At 42.3% G+C, this 20,959-nt stretch overlaps 1 long non-coding RNA gene across 1 annotated transcript in view; it reads left to right on the top strand.

The window, feature by feature from the left end:
* Positions 1–1,085: 1,085 nt before the first annotated feature.
* Positions 1,086–20,959, top strand: part of LOC122457227 — a 76,040-nt gene continuing 56,166 nt past the window's right edge. The window contains exons 1-2 of the long non-coding RNA XR_006276685.1: positions 1,086–1,215; positions 1,835–1,994. This is a non-coding gene — a long non-coding RNA (uncharacterized LOC122457227). The remainder of the gene's footprint in view (positions 1,216–1,834; positions 1,995–20,959) is intronic.

The following is a 20,959-nucleotide window of genomic DNA, read 5'->3' as shown; positions in this document are numbered from 1 at the left end:
CATAGTGCCCGGCCCCTCCCACGCAGCCCCCCAACACCCCAGTGCCCAGCCCCTCCCATGCAGCCCCCCAACACCCCAATGCCCGGCCCCTCCCATGCAGCCCCCACGCAACTACCCCCCCATAGTGCCCGGCTCCTCCCACGCAGCCCCCCAACACCCCAGTGCCCGGCCCCTCCCACGCAGCCCCCACGCAACTACCCCCCATAGTGCCCGGCCCCCCCCACGCAGCCCCCCCAACACCCCAGTGCCCAGCCCCCCCCACGCAGCCCCCACGCAACTACCCCCCATAGTGCCCGGCCCCTCCCACGCAGCCCCCCAACACCCCAGTGCCCGGCCCCTCCCACGCAGCCCCCCAACACCCCAGTGCCCAGCCCCTCCCACGCAGCCCCCACGCAACTACCCCCCCATAGTGCCCGGCTCCTCCCACGCAGCCCCCCAACACCCCAGTGCCCGGCCCCTCCCATGCAGCCCCCCAACACCCCAATGCCCGGCCCCTCCCATGCAGCCCCCACGCAACTACCCCCCCATAGTGCCCGGCCCCCCCCACGCAGCCCCCCAACACCCCAGTGCCCAGCCCCTCCCATGCAGCCCCCACGCAACTACCCCCCATAGTGCCCGGCTCCTCCCACGCAGCCCCCCAACACCCCAGTGCCCGGCCCCTCCCATGCAGCCCCCCAACACCCCAGTGCCCAGCCCCTCCCATGCAGCCCCCACGCAACTACCCCCCCATAGTGCCCGGCCCCTCCCACGCAGCCCCCCAACACCCCAGTGCCCAGCCCCCCCCACGCAGCCCCCCAACACCCCAGTGCCCAGCCCCTCCCATGCAGCCCCCCAACACCCCAGTGCCCAGCCCCTCCCACGCAGCCCCCACGCAACTACCCCCCATAGTGCCCGGCTCCTCCCACGCAGCCCCCCAACACCCCAGTGCCCGGCCCCACGGAGATCCCCCGTCTCCCCAGTGCCCGGCCCTCCAGCCCCGCACCTCCCCCGAGGGCGGGCCGGGCTGGGCGGGGCTCGCGGCCCCGCGCGCGCATGGGGCCCCCCCCCCTCCCCCGTCCCGAGGCGCGCGCAGCCCGGCCGGTTCCCTCAGGCCGCCGGCCCAGCTCGTTCACCGCCCGCCCCCCGCCGCAGGGGTCCAGCCCGCGCGGAGCCCGCCTGGCCGGGGCGGCAGGATGCGGCGCGCCGGGGGCCCGGCCGCTAGGCGGGCGGGGCGAGGTAAGCGGAGCGGGGCGAGGGGCCGGTGCTGGCGGGCGGGAGCTGGGGCACCGAGCCCCAGCTGCGCGAGATGCCGCGTGCAGACCGGCTTCGTGCCCGAGCGCGCGGGAGCCCTGAGGCCGGCCCCGGGGCCGGGGGTCCCCGCGGGCACCGGCGCGTGAGCATGCACCGCGCGCGCCGCCTGGGTACCGGCCTCAACCGCTCCCCGCGACCGACGTGCCATGCGGCAACGAGGCCGCTGATCGGGAGATGGGGCGATGCGGAGACTCCTGCATCCCTCGCCACCGCGCCGCCCTCGTTTGTACCCGGCTGCAGTGGAAGCCCCTGGATGGCTCCGTGCCTGCGGCAGTGCCGGTTGTGGCGGGGAAAGGGGCAGGAGTCCCGGCATTGCAGCCGCCCCCCCTCCGCTCTATGTAAAGCGCGAATAGAAATCCTGGATTGTTCCAGTGCATCGCAGGCACCCTGCATCTGCAGCACAGTGCTGGTTGCAGTGAGGAAAGGGGCAGCAGTCCCGGGATGCATCCGATGCAGTGAGCTGTAGCTCACGAAAGCTGCTGCTCTAATAAATGCCGTAGTCTCTAAGGTGCCCCAAGTCCTCCTTTTCTTTTTGCGGATACAGACTAACCCGGCTGCTACTCTGGAACCAGTCCCGGAATGGTTTGCCTGCCTTGCTCCTTCGTGTACGCTGAGCAGTTCTCCTTTCCTGCAGAGTAGAAGGAAAGTCCCTGCACTGGCAACCTGCAATCTGCCATTCTCATGCTAGAATTTACTCTTTGAAGGTAAGAAAAAGTGACTTCCCTTTACTAGGGCTTCCGCGTGATTCTTCTGCAGTGAATCACTGCTCTTTGCCATGACTCAGTGATAAGTTTCTATTGAATTCTAGCTTGTTTTTTTGTTTTCCCCAAGTGTTTGCCCTGTTGACTCTGGGTATTGTCAATATTTCTTTTATTATTTATAAATAAATCTGAATGTTCAGGCACAGCTAGTGCATTGTATGCTCTTTTTTTTCTGTTTGTAAAAAAACAAAGTTTGTTTTGTATTTATGTTCAACTCCTGGCTCTTGCTTTTGATTCTTTCTATCTAGTCCCCATCCCGGGTTCCTCAGTAAGCAGATTTCAGAGTAGCAGCCGTGTTAGTCTGTATGCGCAAAAAGAAAAGGAGGACTTGTGGCACTTTAGAGACTAACAAATTTATTTGAGCATAAGCTTTCGTGAGCTACAGCTCACTTCGTCGGATGCAACTCACATCCGATGAAGTGAGCTGTAGCTCACGAAAGCTTATGCTCAAATAAATTTGTTAGTCTCTAAGGTGCCACAAGTCCTCCTTTTCTTTTTTCAGTAAACAGAGGAGCAGCATCTCTAGGATGCAATAAAATTTTAAACCCCAGGAGATTATTTGTTAAGAAAGGGATAATTGGGATTTCAAAGTGCATGTGTTTGATGATGATGCTTTTTAAACATTGGAAAGACAGCATTGTACTCTTTGGTTAACATGCAGCTTATATGTTGCGTTTCTACATAGCTCTTCCTTTTTTTATTGTTTAAAGTGTCCTTTGTCATATTTTTAAATTGGTTTCTTCTAAGAGTCTTTTTAGTTCTTTTCAGCTGCATTCAACGTCCACAAACTTTCTTGGATTATTAGGGCATTTTATAGTCAAGATCTGTGCTATGAACAACACACTATATGGAAGTGCACTAAGTGGGCATCTTGCTGTTCACACGCACAAATTTTTGAGAGAGAGAGAGTGTGTTAAATCAATAGACATTCCTTAGTTAGCTTTCAAATTGAATTTGAAGCACTTCTACTGACTTTGTATTTGAGGAAAAAATTAGAAATTTAGGGCTCAGTCATTGAAGGTGCTGGGTTGAGTCAGGCAATTGGTTCTGTCTAGCATAAAGGAAATTGGGAGTTTAATTGCTGTTGAGACCTCTACGGAGCAATGTCAAGGCTGTCAGCGTGTTCTGATTCTTTCACTGGCTTTGGCACTTACCCAGACTTAAAGTCCTGTCTCCTTCCGCTTTGAGGATTTGCCTGGAGCTCTGCTCTATTGCATCAAACTGAACATATGTGCTGATACTTATAGACTACAATAATTTTTCTTCCTCCCCCATTTCTTACCCCCTCCGTTCCATCTGAGCCAGTGCAACAAAACAGCACTTTGGACAGAGACTCAGGAGTCCTTAGCTGGGGATACGAGCCCAGTTTACTGTAATGGCTAATATTGTGTATGCTGGGAGTGTTATTAAGTGGATTGAAGGAAATGGCAAGTAGAAAGTTCTATTTATTTATATAACTGTTGAATATTTAAAGAAGAAAGTTAAAAATAAATTGTATTTTCCAGTGTGGTAAGAACATTCTTCTTTCACTGATACCCGCTCCTGAGCTTGGGCTTCCCAGACTGTTGTAACAATGCCTATTCAAAATGTTCAAATCATGGTAATGTACTTGAGAATTGAGCATGGGATAAATGCATCCATTTTCTTAGGATAGACACAGACCTCCTAACATGCTTATTTAGTAACATACAGTTTATTTCCTTCCACACAGATGTCTTTTATTCCAGTTTTGCAAATATGTGCTTGCTCGCTCTAGGCAATTTATTTTGACTGGCAAATAAAATGTCATATACTTTTTTTTATTATTATGATTATTGTACTCATTATAGTAAGCAAGTTGATTTTTGAGCCTGGGCTGCTAAATTTTCATGACCATTTTCCAAGGCCACTTGATGCTATATCACAATCTACTCTTGTCTATTTGATGGATTTATAATGTTTGAACATATTGTAACCATCTGGAAGAATCAAAATTTATTCCTTTGAGGGTATTTAATGATTGGGAAGCTAAAAGGAGAAAAATAGAGTGATAGTCTTGCAGTATGCATTGTGTAAGACCTAGTGTTTGGGGGCAATTACATAATTAAAACAATAATGTGGGGTACATAATGTACTGGAATATTGCTGCATTGACGGAAGCAAATTAGTTTCACTGAATTAACTTGCAGTTCAATATTGCAGCATGTTCTCTTGATATGAAAACTGTGTGCCCAAAATAAAGTTGCTGGTCAAGTGTCTGAAGTTGCCAGTGAAATTTGAGACTGATCTGCACAGTTGTCATGTGGGCACCTATCTTAATCCGAATGGCCACTAACCTTTACCTTTATGCATGTTGTTAACAAGACATTGAAGTCTAATATGTCACCTGAAAATGGATTATAAACTATAACTATCCTTCCTGGATTTTAGATTTGAGCCTTCCTGTGATGGGAAGTAGACATAAATACAATTGTCTTTGAACATCTGGGAAAAAAACAACCTGACTGTGACAGCAATTAGGTTGTGGAATAGACTCCCGAGGAAGTCTCTTTGCTTGGGACGTTTTATGTCTTTGCTTGGATAAAGCACTAATAGGGAACAGTCCTTCATTGGCTGGGTTATCCCTGGTGCTCATATAGCACAGACATATTTGAGAAGCAAATATTTTGCCATTTGAATGCACTAGATTGCACCAAATGTCAAAACGTATCATGGGAGAGAATCCCCGTGACTTTCCTCTCCAGTTCAAAATATGCAAGTTGAACACTGTGCTATGCTTTCAGTATATTCAGTGTATCTTTCAGGAACCAAGGTATGATGTTTCCAAAAATATGTGTTTGGTAGGTGGTGCTCCCTTCTTGCTTATGGTCATGAGAGAGAGAGTTTGTTTAAAGGAGGAAAAATGTGAATAGATTCTCCAATCCTCATCAAACAAGTGCCCCGAGGGTGCTGGTTTCATTGTGAATGGGGGGGATTATTTTAATTGCAGATGCCTGCTAAAATATTGGCAGCACATCCTGTGTAATAGTTCCTTTCCATCTCCACTGTTCGTGAGGTTTGTAAGAGTTATTGCTCTCGGTTATTAGTTACGAGACATTTAAGATGATTCAAGGTCTGCCAGCACACTGCTGAGTAATGGAGAGGTATAAGGTTTAAAGAGACAGTAAAGTTTTCTTTTAAAAACGTGAGTGGATTTTCTTTTGAAAACTTGAGTGGCTCATGTGGGCCTATAACCATGTGGCTTCAGCCAGGGATAATGTGGACATGTGCTTTATAAGTTTCCTCACACAGCTGTACCCATCTACCTCAATCCTGACTCTCTCAGTACTCCCTTCTATTCCAGTTGTGGGACTCAAGTGAGCTGAGGCAGTCATAACGTGTTGTTGCTTATTTGGTAGCTTTCTGATGGACTTGAATGGGGTGGGGGCTGGGATGAATTCCACCAAATTCATATTTCCCCACATGACCTAAGTAAGAACTTGAACTCTGCATCAGTAACTATATGCTAGCCCAGAGCTCTACTTGGTTGAAATTATTCATTTGTACTATTAACATTTAAAATGTTTAAAGTAGGTAATTGAGAGAGGTGAAAACAAATAGGTGTCTTTTGATTGTTCTGGATGTGTTAGGCAGAACCAGTAAAATTACTTACTTAATTGTGGAGGAAAAAATCCATTTTAAATACTCATGATAAGTGGAGGAGTAGGAAGGCAGAGGGGAGCTAGCGTTGTTCAGTTCATGGGGCATTGTACTACTAGTCGGGAGATCTGGATTTTATTCCTACCTCTGCCAGTGACTGCTTGTGTTCCTGCCTCGATTTCTCCATCTGAAAATTGAGACTGTGCTATTTACCCAGCTTTGTAAAGCACTATAAGAGGTATAGATGAAAAAACTCGTGTGTGTGTGTGTGTGAGAGTGAGAAAATAACTATAAAGTTCGAGTAGAATTTTTATTTCCAAGAGATAAAATTTCAGTTTTAAAATTGAAACTTGTTAATAGAAAAATGAGTTTTACTTATTAAAGCTTTAAATTTTGCATGTTACACAAACTTTTATACATGGTGTAAGCCCCTTGTGAGTTGGCACCTACGTGAGCGCAGAGATCCACCTTCATGGACTAGGTTACCACATTCGGTCAGTCAATGGTTGGTTGTGGGACCATTACCAGACCTTTCTGAGTTTTATTTAAGTTGCTTTGTCTGCTGCTGGGATCCATGTGTACTTTACTAGACCATCATATCATATTCATGTACATCTTGTGCTGTAATATGTTTCACCCTTGAGAAGTGAATGTGAAGTAAATACAAACTGCTCTTTTAGCTAGTTACCAAATTGGATTTACTTCACCAGTGGTGGACAGGAAGATAATCATGTTTAAGCTTGTGTTGACTTTTTCCAATCTGATTTTCTCCAGGAAGAAAAATTATTACCTAGTCATGAAATGCATTGTTAATTATCTACTGCTTGTTTAAGCTGATAAACACTGTAATCAACCCAATAAAGTCTCCATATATACTGTACTTGTGTGCTTATTTGTGTATCTAGTTTGTTAGTTTAAGCACAGCTGTAACTACCAAGAGGTTAATGAATGGGATAGAATTGCTATTATTTTGAATATTCACATATTAACCATGGTTATAGGTATTATGTGCTCACCCAAAATTTACTATTGTTGGGCAAAATTCTCATTTCAGTTATGCAGGTGTATGTGTGAAGTAGCTGTGTATTTGCAGTGGTGAAATTGAGATCAGAAACTATCCCTGTGGCTTTCATAGATGAATAATAATAATTTTATTGCTTTAGCTTATTTTAAAAACCCACATTTGTATTCCTGTCTGGCTTCTGTGGCTGCGTAGGCTCTGGCTTCTGACCAGTTCATCTTATTGTTGGCGGTTTGTGGTAGGACTGGTAACTGAAACAATATTTCAAAATACATTACTGATAAATAAACTGCTGTGTTGCTCAGTATATTGTCTTTGCAGCTTCTCTGTTACGGTAACACTAAAAACAATTAAAAATGATTGTTCTTTTGTAGCTGTTACAGTAATGATAGAAACTGGAAGATTATGCAAAAAGAAAAGGAGTACTTGTGGCACCTTAGAGACTAACAAATTTATTAGAGCATAAGCTTTCGTGAGCTACAGCTCACTTAGCTCACGAAAGCTTATGCTCTAATAAATTTGTTAGTCTCTAAGGTGCCACAAGTACTCCTTTTCTTTTTGCGAATACAGACTAACACGGCTGCTACTCTGAAAACTGGAAGATTATGGATCTTAGAGTCACTTCAAAGAGCTGAATTCTGGTTTCAGGTTCTGCTGATAATATATTCTAAGAGACATTGGACAAAATCAGTTTGCCTCCCTTTAACTCAGTTTTCTCATCTGTAAAGAAGGCAGATAATGATCTATATCTACCTTTTTGTAAAGTGCTTTGAGATATATGGAAGAAAAATGCTATGCGGTGTGTTTTTATTATTATATATTATATATTTTATTGGCAAATCTAAGTAATCGTTCTTGTTAAAAGTTACCCTTAGTGGTATTAGCTTGTTATGAGCAGTTTTAATATTACCTCCTGAGAAGAACTGTGTTTAATCTTTTGTGTAGCTCATTATTGGAGTTACATTGATCACTTGCTAAACAAATTTTAAGTTTTAAAGTTAACTTTTCCATTGGATTGTAAAGATTTCTGGGGTTCATTTAAGCAAGATACTTAGGGCTCGCCTACGCAGACAGCACTGCAGCTTGTCTGATGAGGACACACTATGCCAACGGGAGAGAGCTCTCTCCCGTTGGCATAATAAAACCACCTCCATGAGCGGCAGTAGCTGTATTAGTGGGGGCAGCTCTCCTGACAACATAGCACTATCCACACCAGTTCATATGTCAGTGTAACTTGTATTGCTTAGGGGGGTGGCTTATTCGCACCCCTGAGCGATACATGTTATGCCGACATAAGTTGTACTGTAGACATAGCCTTAGACTTTAAATTGCCTTGATTAGCAGAGCAAATTGCCTCATAGAATCCTTGCTGCTAATCAAGAAGCAGTTTTCTCTAATTTATTTTGCTAACTGTGTTATCTGAAAATGATGAGATGAATTCTTCAGTCGCTGTACCATGTCACAGTCACATGGGAGCACACTGGAAAAATAGACAGCGCTTAGTGTTAGAGAAGTAGTTTGATGTCTTTTGGCGCCAGCGTGAAAATAAGACAGAGGCAGCAGGATTTTGGAGACAGAACTGGTTTGATTCTTGCAACTGGAACTGTCGCATTGCAGGCTGACCTCACGCAAGGGGAGGAGAAGAGAGGAAAAAAAATACAGGCAAAGCAGGTAGGAGAAGAAAACAATATGGAAAAAGAAGGCAGTCTGTGAGGGGAGGGGAAGGAATTTATTTAACTTAGGAAAAACTCACCGGGAAGAGACCTTGGGGAAGTTAGGACCAAATTTTCAAAGTCTTATTTAGTCACCTAAAATGCAGTTAATCTCCCAGTGGGATTTTCAGAAGTGTCTAGGTGCCTTAATTTCAATGGGATTTGGGTGCCTAATTGCTTTCAAAAATCCCACTAGGTGCTTATCTAATAAATGAAAATCTGGCCCCTACTGTTTCCTGGAAGTGAGATGTATGTTTAGTTATGTAAGTATAAACATTGCTCACATCAACCTGGTGCTGGAAAAAAAAAAGATACGACTGCCTAGGCCAGGTCTACTCTAGGGCACTTTGCCCGTTCCTAGCGTAGACTCAGTTTATACCAACAGAACAGTGATTTTTGCCAGCATAGCTTATTCTACATTTCCCCTCCCCCCCCCCCCAAATGAAACAAGCTATACTGGCAAATGTTAAGTTTTGCCAGTATAACTGCATCTATACTGGGTGCTTTTACTGGCATATCTATGTTGGTCAAAGATCACATCTCTTCACACCCTTGAGCAACATTTGTATGCCAGCAGAATTCTACAGCGCTGATAGAGCCTCAGTCAAAATATGACTTGATCGTGTCCTACTGAAGTTCTTGGGAGGTTTTTTTGTTAACTAAAGTGGTAATGGAAGCAGAGTTGCAGTGAGGAAAATGTACTTAAGACAATGTTCAGAAAGGGTTTTTCTGCTTCTTGGTAGAGCCCTTGAATGTTTGCTGGGCTTTACCCTTTTACTCTGTTTTGATTATGAATGCCTGCCTTTGATTTCACAATAGTTAATCTATAATGCTGTATTTTTTAAAATTGCTTTGATATCTTTTTGTGTTGTACTTCTTGGGAGATGCATGTCTAGAGAGTTGACTCACATCTGCTGGAACAATTAGTCTTTTTAAAAATGTAGTCTAAATATATATATATATATATTTTAAGTTCAGGAAGCTTTTTCTTTTACTTAAAATTGCAGTTAAAAAAAATTCTATTAGACTCTTAAACAAAAACAAAAAAAAAACCCGATTTCTTAGTCTCTAAGGTGCCACAAGAACTCCTCATTGTTTTTGCTGATACAGACTTAACATGGCTACCACTCTGAAACCTATTAGAAACTATTGAGTAAACTTGTTTTTTTCTTTTAAAAAAACTTTTAAAATTGCAATTGAAATGGCTGACAGTATATTTCAAAATATTGTTAAAACTTCCGTATCTGGAACTGAGGAAGTGTGATTATATTGAGCAACTTCTTGCAGTAACTTGCAAAATGTTGTTTTGAGTTACATTATTTATATACGGGATTTTTCCTTTCTAGAATAAGTGTGTGTGTGTGTGTGTGTGTGTGTGTGTGTGTGTGTGTGTATATATATAATGCTTATGTTTTAAGACAATTGCATTTTTTTTAAAAATATTGCAAATACACTATTTAAAAAGTCACCAGGACAGCCTTGTCACTTTATTTTTTTACTCTAAAATAAATGAGATTTATGGTATAAAAATATGAATGAGTGAACAATAATTTAAAAAATGTGTTCAGGAAAAACAGCATTTCTTAAACACCATGATGTTAAGTATTTCTTAAAAAATAATCTACAATAGGTTCTTCCTGCATATTTATCTTCATGTAGAAGTGTAATGTGTTCTTGCAGTTGACTCAATAAACAATAATTGATTTTATTTCATAGAGTATTCTGATGACTTATTGCTGAAGTGTAAATGAGATTCCAGAGTCCTTCAGTTGAATGATGCACATGCAAGCTTCAGATGTAAAGTTCAGTCGTTGTAACTGCTGCAGCTTATTTCATTGAAGAAATAGGAACAAAAGTTTGTTTGTAACTGCCATTAGAATTGAGTACAAAGGCTCCAGTGACCTTTGAACTGTTGTGGCTGTGCATCTGAAGGAGGATTGTTAAAGAATGGGAAAAGCTGCCAGGAGACCAGAGATCTGCTTTTCCTGCGACTTTCTATAGCACTGTTTAATGATCTTATATTAAGAAAAAAAAATCTATTAATTGGACGAAATTCTTACTTGGTTTTCATACAAAGTCAGTACCAACCACATCCTGATATGATATTGACATATAAAAGCACTGTTGTTTAAAATGGTTGCTTCTGTTGCAGGGAAGAGCAAAACAAATGGCTACCCTTTTTGTCTGCTTTAAAAGAAGTTTTGAAGACTGTGGTTACATTCCTAATATTCCCACTTTATTTTTTTGCATGTTTTTTTTGCTCAAGTCCTGGTCATGGAAACTTTTTTTCCCTTTGTATATTTAGCTCATGCTAATTTCTTAGCTATTTTACTTTCTCTAATATCACTCATAACCAGCCAGGGCACACAGGAATAATTGGTGTTCTGATTACATCACTACCTTTCTATACCAAGGGTGAGCTGGCTTATTGGCTGTGTCCTGTCTCCAGCAAGTGGAAGCAGTATCTTGGCTGGCTGTAAGAGGTAATTTGTAGACTACACAAAGGTAAAATATGTCATACAGGCTTCAGGATAGTATGGGCTATGTTGGGGCAATAGGAGCTTCTTTTATCGCTTATTCATGCAGAGCGAGAACATCCCCTTTGTGCAATAGTGTAGGGTTTGAGTAAGGAACTTTTAGAAAGACAGGCTTTGATTTAATGTACTGTGTATTTTTTATTTTTGATTGCTCACTTGTAGTTCTTGGCGTATGTTTGCGTGTGTACACGTACGCATGTGTGTATAATCTATCCACCTTCTTCAGAAAAAATATTTGATTTTTCCTGGGTCGTTCAGATATGGGGAGGAGGGGTACGATTATCCCCTTTAGCCTTTGAGGGAAGGAGAGCAGTTCAGCTCCAAAACTCATGGCTCTCGAGATCTGCAGGAGGCCAGGTCTGTCTGAGTGGGGGCAGTGTGCTTGTTCTGGGGTCCCCTGCCCATTCCTGCATTCCCCCAGAGTATAGCTCCATCAAAGGGTGATTGCATTAGTTCACAGGGGTGTGGTGCCCAGGCAACTGCAGCTAGATTGGCCCTGGATGTCATCAGTTGGTTATTTTTTGCAATTTGAATCAGTCACCAAGAGACTATTAATTGTATCCTTGCCATGCTCCAGAAATCTGACAAAAGAACAGGAGTGGCAGGCAGCAATATTATAAACAACAGATCAGCATTACAAGCACTGGTCCCTGTTGTTGCTTCAGATGGAGTGAATGGTATTTAGTTCATGGGCACAAGTTGTTGGGAATTTTCATATCAATTACTCCTCGAAGGTGTGGACAGAACTTTGAATGGTAATTTGGAGAAAGTATTTAACATCCATGGATTTGCATGATAATTGCCTCACCATGCCTGTCTTCCTTTATCAGGATTAAAAAAAAAAAAGGATTAGCAATTCCGTGGTTAACAAGAACATCCAGAGTTGCTATAAGAAATTATTTTAAAAGTCCTAGGCTTATGGAAGGGATACAAAGTCTCTTGTTATAGGGCATAAGTCAACCTCTAACCATTGGGATTTGAAGGCTACTTTCCCTGGGGGTAGGTTATCCAATAATTGGCTATTTCTTCCACCTTCCTCTGAAGCACTTGTTAATGGTCAGCATTGGTGAGACTGTACTGGATTAGGTGGACCGTTGATCTGTATAGTCCTGCAACTCCGTGGACCATTTTTGTGGCTCATGGATTGGATGCAGATACACATTTTATATCTGTGCCGGGCTCTACTGAACTGACCAAATATGGCAATTCCTTTGTTGAATAAGAAACAACTCACCAAATGATAACCAAGGATTCAAGATTCTATCTTATCAATTGACCTCTACAAATGCCTGAGGCAAGGGCTGGATTTTACAGCATGTGCAGAAAGCTATTTCCAGACCCTGTCATACCAAGACAAGAGGGTCAATTCCAGAAGCCACCTTCTTGATAAACCGGAGAAGCAGGTGCTTGAAGTTTTCCCAGCAGGAAGTGGCTTGAAAACAGAAACTTTAACTAATATACATTTGATTACAAAACCTGCTAGACAAGTACAAAACAAGTCAAATCAAAACCTGAATGAAACAAGCAAACAAAATAAATTGGACGTGTATCAGATAAGAACAACTGACAATATGCTAAGTGAAATAAAAGGTTCCTGCAATTTGCCCTGAAATTTTGCAAATCCATCTGGACTGCAGTGAGGAATAAATCTCAAAGGTGGTACTTCAGCTGAGAGTGCCATGAGCCATATGAACATCTGCCACATGAACTGCATAAAAAAAGGTCCTTAGGATTCTTGGTTAACTCTGTGTGTGGTAAATGTTACATTATTCCAATTAGTTGTCTGAGGTTACTGTTTTGCACCTTCCAGAACAGATTCACCGAGCCCAGAAGGAATCTTTTTCATTCCATCACCCACTTTCATCAAATGTGTTCCCTGCTCCCATCAAACACCAAGTTTCATTTTTTTTAATGCACAGTTAAAATTTAAGAATTAAAGTGGAAATGAAAAATTATAGACCTCTGGTTTAAAAATTAATATCAACTCTTATTGCTAGTAACCACGTGTGTGGAGGAGGGAGACCATATAGCGGCTAAATATAACACATTTTTCTCTTGAAAGTGTTCTAAAAAGTACAAAAGTTCACAATCTGGTATCTGCTTTAATAAGAAAATGTCACACAGATCATTGAAGAACCTTGTGATGTGGCAAGTAGGAGCTCAGGTAATTGGATTACTTTTTGGCCCTGAGCCTATCAGGTTTCAAGTACTTCCTGTGAGGAAGTTGAAGGTATCCAGTGTGTCTGATGAAGTGCTCAGTACCTGGATGGATTGGGGCCTGTGAGAGCAATATGTGTATAGACTAACGTTTCTATCTTATTTATTTTGTGCATTATTACATTCCATGTCTGAGATGCTAGGGAGCTTAATTCCTTTGTACAGTTGTTTGTCTCTATTTAAATAGGGTCAGGTAAACATGCTGATGGTAGGGATATCAGGAGGACTTTGTGTGTTTTGTGCTTTGTGTGGAGTACATTTTGTTTTGATGCTTTTAACCTCACATATTCTTGGAGCAATATTGTCAGGGTACAGCTCTCCAGTGTCTGATTGGAGGTTTTAGGAAAAGAAATATAGTTTAACCAGGGTAGTATTTCTGATTTTAAAAATCTTCTATAATACTGTGGTAATTACTTGCTGGGAAGGAGGTGAAGACTAGTGAAATGTATTGGTGAGTTATTTTTCCACTAAGATTCTAACAGTGGAAACTTCTGATATGTTTAGACCTGTAGATCAGCTAAGTTCTGGCAGGTGAGGTTGGGAGGAAAATAAGTAGGTCCAAAATAAGAGTGATATTTGTTTCCCCGTTCCATACTAACCATGCCTACCTCTTGTAACTAAACCACGTGTAGTCTGCTAATTGAAGATCGTCTATGCAAAACCAATATTGATAAATTTCCTTTTTGAACGAGGTTTTTTAAATTGCGGTAAAGAGAAAAAGAGCCTCGTAGAGTGGCCAGGGAAGAATCCAAAATAAGAATTCAGATCCTCATTTTGGCAAAGCACTTCAGTCCATATTTAAATTTTACCATATGAATAATCCCTTTTGACTTGAGTGGGACTACTTGTGTACTTTAAGGATGGGCTGAAGGGCTTTGCTGAGCCGGAGTCTCACTATCTGATAAGGAAAGCTTACCCTGGAAAAGAAACAAAAACAAAAGAAAAAATATTGCTTGTGTTTCTTTGAGCATTTTAAAATTCATCTTGAGGCATGTGTCTAGAGTTATCACCTCTGAGGTACAAAAAAGGGGACATTTGGGATGATCCCGAGCCCATAAAACTAGATAGCTAGCAGTGTGTGTTGAGCATCCTTATGAATTTCCCAGGACAGCTTCCTCCAAAAAAGGGTCTACCCTGGAAAAACCTGGACAGGTAACAACCCGAGATGGGTGTAGAAATATTGATGGGATATTGTTAACTTAAAAATTGCAGTTAGTAAATTCATAGCTTTATGGAGCACATGTCCTTTCTTACAGGGTCCCATGTAATGTTGCCTTTAGACACCAGAAATGTGGTAGGTAAATATTATCCCCATTTTGTAGATGAGGAAACTATAACACTGATTTGTCAGGGACCAAGTTGCAGGTTTTTGCTGGGATGGTTGCTCAGAAGTTCCTGGCAGCTAGTGCTGTGTCTAGTTCATTCACTGAAATCTCTCATTTAACTTTAGAAGAAATATAGCTCCAAATGCTTAAGAAAATGTGTGTGTGTGTGTGTGTGTGTGTGTGTGTGTGTGTGTGTGTGTGCGCGTGCAAAAGTAGGTATGTGACTTGCATATATATTTAGCACTCATGTTTACACAGATTGATGTTTCTCTTGTGCATAGCTCTGTGTGTGTGTGTGTGCGTGCATGTGCACACGCGCACATTATTTCATGCAGTTCTGAAAAGCTAGGCCACAGCAGTTGGATTACCTGATTAGCAAATGCATGGAGCATCTACTAATGGCTTGGACTCTGAAGAACCCACACTATGCTATATATTATTGTATTATTTAATGTGCAGTTGGAGACATGAAGAGCCTTGCAATTCAGTTTAACGAATACTTGTTAGTGTAATATCCAGTTAAAATAAGAGGGAGAGCAAGAAATGATATAGCTGTTCAATTTTCAGAGTTGCTTCTAGGTAATCAGCTGTTAATTTGCACTGTCCACCAGAGATGTGGAGACCTGCAGTCTGCTTGGGGAGTATGAAGTAGGAATAACAGAATAAAAATAGAAGTGTTCAGTCCATCTGGAGAGATGACTCATCAGTGAATAGTATTTAAAGACAAAAAGAAAAGGAGTACTTGTGGCGCCTTAGAGACTAACAAATTTATTAGAGCATAAGCTTTCGTGAGCTACAGCTCACTTCATCGAAATGCGTCCGATGAAGTGAGCTGTAGCTCACGAAAGCTTATGCTCTAATAAATTTGTTAGTCTCTAAGGTGCCACAAGTACTCCTTTTTTTGCGAATACAGACTAACACGGCTGCTACTCTGAAACCTATTTAAAGACAGTGATCATTGTAAATAAGTTTGTGCTGTCAGTGTCTGGAAGAGAACAGTTTAGCTTTTTAAACAAGGGTATTTTTCACAAGCAAAAGGAAGAGAAGTATTCTTGTATAATATCATTGGGTGTTTGTAGTTCCTGAAAGTGAGGGACTGAAAGCGCTGGCTAGAGTCAGAAATACTATGGATGTGCTACGGAAATATTTTTTTTTTCTCCCCTTAAGCTCTGCCCCAGCAGGCCAAGATCAAAGTGTGTCATATTCTTTAAAGGCTGGAACTAGACACGCGTCCCAACATACTCTGAGACACTCCGAAGTATTTAATAGCAATAGATGTACACAATAAATATACAAAACTCACTTTTGTCAGTGCTCTCACCTGTGTCTTGAAACTAATTCCAGGGGCAATTCCAGCCTTGGTGTAAGGAAGTGCAAACTCCTGCTCGAAGTTGCATCTGTTTAGGCTAGGACTGAATTGGGTACTAGGTCTCCAAGGTAGAAAGTTGGCAAGCAGGACATCTACTTCAGCTCTCGCTTTGTTGAATTATGAACTTGTTTTAATAACCCCTTCTTATATATAAACTGCAGTGTCAACACGTTGGACAAAGCCTTTCACAGATGTGAGAAATGCCTGTTATGTTTAACTTTCGTGGCCTTGTCCTTGTGGAGAGACTTGGCTAACCACATGATTCCTCCAGCACTACATAGGTGAAGTGCTAAAGAGGACTTCACCTTGCCGTGATTCCAGAGCAGCTGATCATTTGGTACACATGGGCTGTGCCGATCTCTCTGTAGTGCTTTGTGGTTTTTCCCTCTTGGGTTATAAATGAAATGCAGTTTCATTTGGTATAGCTTGACTCAAGGACAAAATGCTAATTTGACCATTGGTTTTGGGTACAGGAGGCAAATGATGTTCCTATCTGTGAGATGTAGCAATGACATTCAAAGGTTCTGAACTAGCTGATTTTTTTCATTGTTTTATATTGCTTTATTGAGATTCATAGCCTGCAAACGTGTTTGGGAATAACTCATTGGAAAAATGAATTGTGAGCATAAGTCTGACTACTTGTACATCTTTCCACATCTATGATGGCAGTATTCAGCTTTGTGTAACTCATTTTGGGTATGTCTACATGGCAATTAGACACCTAAAGCTGGCCCGTGCCACTGACTTGGGCTTGGACTGCAGGGCTGTTTAATTGCGGCGTAGACTTCTGAGCTTGGGCTGTAGTCCAAGCCTGGACCCTGCACTTCAGCCCGAGCCTGGAAGTCTACACTTCAGTTAAACAGCCCCTTAAGCTGAGCCCCACGAATCTGAGTCAGCTGCCATGGGCCAGCTGTGGGTGTTTAATTGCAGTGTAGACGTACCCTTAATGGGTGCAAAAATGTACGTACAAATTTTTACTGGTGACACTTGCACCTGCCAAAGTGCTGCCTGCCTTCTGAAAATGTATTCCTTGGCGTTGCTAGGTGAGAAACTTCATTTGTTCGGTACTTGAACTTCACGAGCCTAGACCTGCATGACCCTGTGATGAGTGTCTCATTAGATGTAGGTTTTATTTCACTTTATATATTAAAGATACTGATACTTGACACTCCTACCCAAAAGCTTTTTTGAAATTAGGAAATATGCATTTGACGTGTGTGTGTGTGTGTGTGTGTGTGTGTGTGTAAAGTGAAGCAAACAAATATATTTTCAAAATGCTCTTGTTCTAGACTTGCTGGATAGTACACCAATTTTTATCTGCTGTACAAAAGACTAGACAGTAACTAGGTTTTAAGGTGAAATTTGAAAGATCTTTGCAATGACCATTCAAAATGCCAGTGCAGTGGAATTGTTCTTTTATTCCAGAGGGTTGCATATACTAAATTCAGCCAGCCTATCCTATTTTTAAAGGTTAAGGGATGAACATTTAATTTTGGGGCAAATGTTGCCTTTTTTCTTCTGTAGCTATGGACAACTCAGACTAAGACCACATAAGGAGAGGGGTCAAAGATTTTTGGAGTCCCCACTAGGGTCCATATCGCCGTACCCACCTTGTAGCTGGTTAGATGCATGAGGAGAAGGCCTGCATCCAGCTGCTCTATGAGGGCTGGTTCAGCTGAAGTAGCCCTCAGCTACCTCTCATGTGGTGGGAAATTGTCTAGAATGATCTGTAGGGCAAGCAATAGCAGGTTGCTTTAAAACTGCTTACAGTTTAAATCTGGTTATCTCTGTAACTGTCTGGAGTTTTGAAATTAGCTTCACGTTATTTTTGAAGCTGAGAATCTGGACCAGATGGTTACGCTAGTAATGTTAAATGATCACTAGAACTCTTTTAACATTTTTTAAATCACATGTGCCACAGTGCTAAGGCTAAATATGTTACTGCAATTGTTCTCAAGCTTTTCAGGTTCTAGATCACTTTTTGAAAGACAGATGCTCTTGTACTGAAGTTCTTGTTCCAAGTTCTTCAGGTTTCTTTGGTTAGGCTCTGATCCAGCAAAGCACTTGAGTCCTTACATAAATTTATGATGTGAGTATTAAAGACTAAGTTGCCCAGGGCATTAATTGGACTTCTCACACACTTATTTATGCACATGCTCAAGTGCTCTCCTGCAGTGAGTCTTCATTTTATGTGATCTACAGTCCTAATCATATTGGTGCTCAATAAATAACCTCCCATTCCTGATCTTACATCTTCCCTGTGGCAGCTGTTGCGTGTGTTTTCATGAAATAATATGATGAGAGTATTAAGGAGACAAAATAATCTCTCGCTAGTGCTGTGGGGTGTTGGATGTTTGGTTAGGTTCCATTGCCACTGTACATTGATGCTGTTCTTCCCTTCCTTGCATCCAAAATCATACATCTTTTTAGGACTGAATCCTAATGTCCAGGCCTTTATTAGGGCTGTTGCCTGCAACTGCTCTGCTGCTTTAATGTTGCCAAGACACATTGCAACTTGGTGCTCTCCTTCTATGTTGGCTACTCCTATTTGGCTTTACTGTAGTTTAAATTTGTTCATAATTGAATATACACACGCTCCCAACGTATGTGTAGGAATACTATGTGGTAGCAGCAGGACAGCTTGTGAAAAGTGTTTCACTTGTTAGGAACATGTGCCCATCAACATGGGCTAAATTCTGTGATATATGGCAGTGGTTCCCAAACTTTTTACTTAGGTGATCCACCAACTGCATTTTATTTTATTTTTTTCTCCTCCCCCCCCCCCTTTTTTTAACCCATCATGAAGTATATGCACCCTCCAACCTGGCATTGCAACCCTAATCCCAGCCAGAGAAGAGGCCCGGGGGAGGGTTGGGCAAGTTTGCCCTTTACTCACCCATAGGGAGAACTCCTTTCCCATAAGGTGGCAGGGCCTGGCTCCCCGCTCTGAGCATTGTGACCTGGAGTTTGGTGTTGCAGCATCACTCAGATTGGGTCTGGCCGCCACTCTGTCGAGATGGAGGGGTGGCCAGGCCAAGTCTGAGTAGTGCTGCAACCCTATGTGGCAGATTGCAATGTCCAGAGTGGGGAGCTGGGACCAACCCCATGGGACAGGAGCTGCCATTGCAGGATGAGTGTGAGGAGGGCTCACTTTCTAAACCTCTTCTTTGCCCCCCTCACTCAGCATTGCCTCCCTTCCTCACCTGGCTGGGAGAAGTGTATATATGTCTGCATGTGAGCAGTAGCTGATATCTTCCAACAACATCCTGGCCAAATCTGTTTACATTTTACTTTCGTGTTTGTCTGACCTGCTTGTGATCCATTTTGTTGGTATTTCAGATACCTTATGGTGGTTTAAGGGTCCTAGATTCTTAAGAGTGGCTAGAAGCTATTTTAGGGCAGCGTAAAGTTTCCTTACCTTTAACTGCTTCCTTCGAGGTCCTACATCTGATTGTCTTTTATTTTCACAACAATTGGAAATACGGGCTGGGAAGATAATCGATACATTTATTGGGAAAAATAAATAATCATGAGACAAAGTTTTGAGAAATGCCGGGTTTCTGAAGGTTAAAATAGATTGGGTTAGTGGAGCTTCTGGAAAAACTGAGATTGGGATTATGTTTGCTTTTTTATTATTCCCTAGACACATGAACAATCACTATTTAAAAGCATCAAAACAAAACAAAAAAAGATAAAATATTGCTCCTATCAAAGACTGACACTAAAACAACATAAGAAAGGCCCTTGGGTCAGACCAGTGGTCCATCTAGCCCAGTATCCTGTCTTCCAACAGTGGCTATGGCCAGATGCTTCAGAGGGAATGAACTTAACAGGGCAATTGTCTGGTGATCCATTCTCTGTCATCCAGTCCTAGCTTCTGGCAGTCAGAGGTTTAGGGACACCCAGAGTATGGGGTTGCAACCCTGACCATTGATAGCCATTGATGGACCTATCCTTCATGAATTTATCTAATTCTTTTTTGAACCTAGTTATACTTTTGGCCTTCACAACATCTACTTGCAGGGAGTGCCACAGGTTGACTGTGCATTGTGTGAAGAAATACTTCCTTATGTTTATTTTAAACTTGCTGTCTAGTAATTTAATTGGGTTGACCCCGAGTTCTTGTGATATGTGAGTGGTAAATAATACTTCTTCATTCGCTTTCTTCACAATTTTATAGAGCTCTATGATATACCCCCTTAGGTGTGTCTCTGTCAATCTGAACACTCCCAGTCTTTTCAACCTCTCCTCATATGGAAGCTGTTCTGTACTCCTAATCATTTGTGTTCCCCTTCTCTGTGCTTTTCCCAATTCTAATATATCTTTTTTTTGAGATGGGGCAACCAGAACTGCACACAGTATTTAAGGTGTGGGTGTACAGTGGATTTATGGTATCATGATATCATAATGACTTTCCTGGCCTGGGTAAAATCTTACCCACCTTCCTCAGAAAAAAGCTTGACTAAATAGATGCACGTTTTAACATGCCTAGAGGATCAGCTAAGTCTGGCTCATTCAGACCAAGGGGAGGAAGTAAATTCCAGAGCAGAGAGCCCCGGACCCCTGCTGAGAACACTGACTCTAGCCTCATTAATTACACATCTTGTGACAGTCAGCTCTGCTGTTTAGTCTGATCTCAACTCTCAGGTCAGAGTATGGAGAGGTGGATCTTGAGGATCTCCAGAATACGGACCATAAGGGTTTTAATGGGATTGCACCTTGAAATAAACTGGGAACCAGTGCAGTCTCTAGAGCACTGGTGTGATATGCTCCCATCTGACATGCTGCTAAGAAACAGGCATTGCAGTTTCCCATTCTAGGGGAAAGGTTCATTTGGCAGTGCTTGGTACAGAGCATATATCACAGTGGTTGAGTTATGGCATTGGGAGGATAACAAGGAAACTGCTGTAAGAATACAATTTCAGCTCTATTACGATCCCACTGTAGAGCCAGAAAACATCTGACTGGTGAGAATGAAAGCTGTATTTCACCCTGCTAAGTTAAGGTTTTTCTTTGGAAGTCTAATGGATTTCTTTAATGGATACTATAATCCTTCTAGAAAAGGAGTACTTGTGGTACCTTAGAGACTAACACATTTATTTGAGCATA

The sequence above is a fragment of the Dermochelys coriacea genome, chromosome 22, assembly GCF_009764565.3.
Source record: "Dermochelys coriacea isolate rDerCor1 chromosome 22, rDerCor1.pri.v4, whole genome shotgun sequence".
In the NCBI taxonomy this organism is placed as follows: Eukaryota; Metazoa; Chordata; order Testudines; family Dermochelyidae; genus Dermochelys; species Dermochelys coriacea.
Note: the sequence above shows the minus strand (reverse complement) of the source record. Positions and strands in the feature narration are given on the sequence as shown.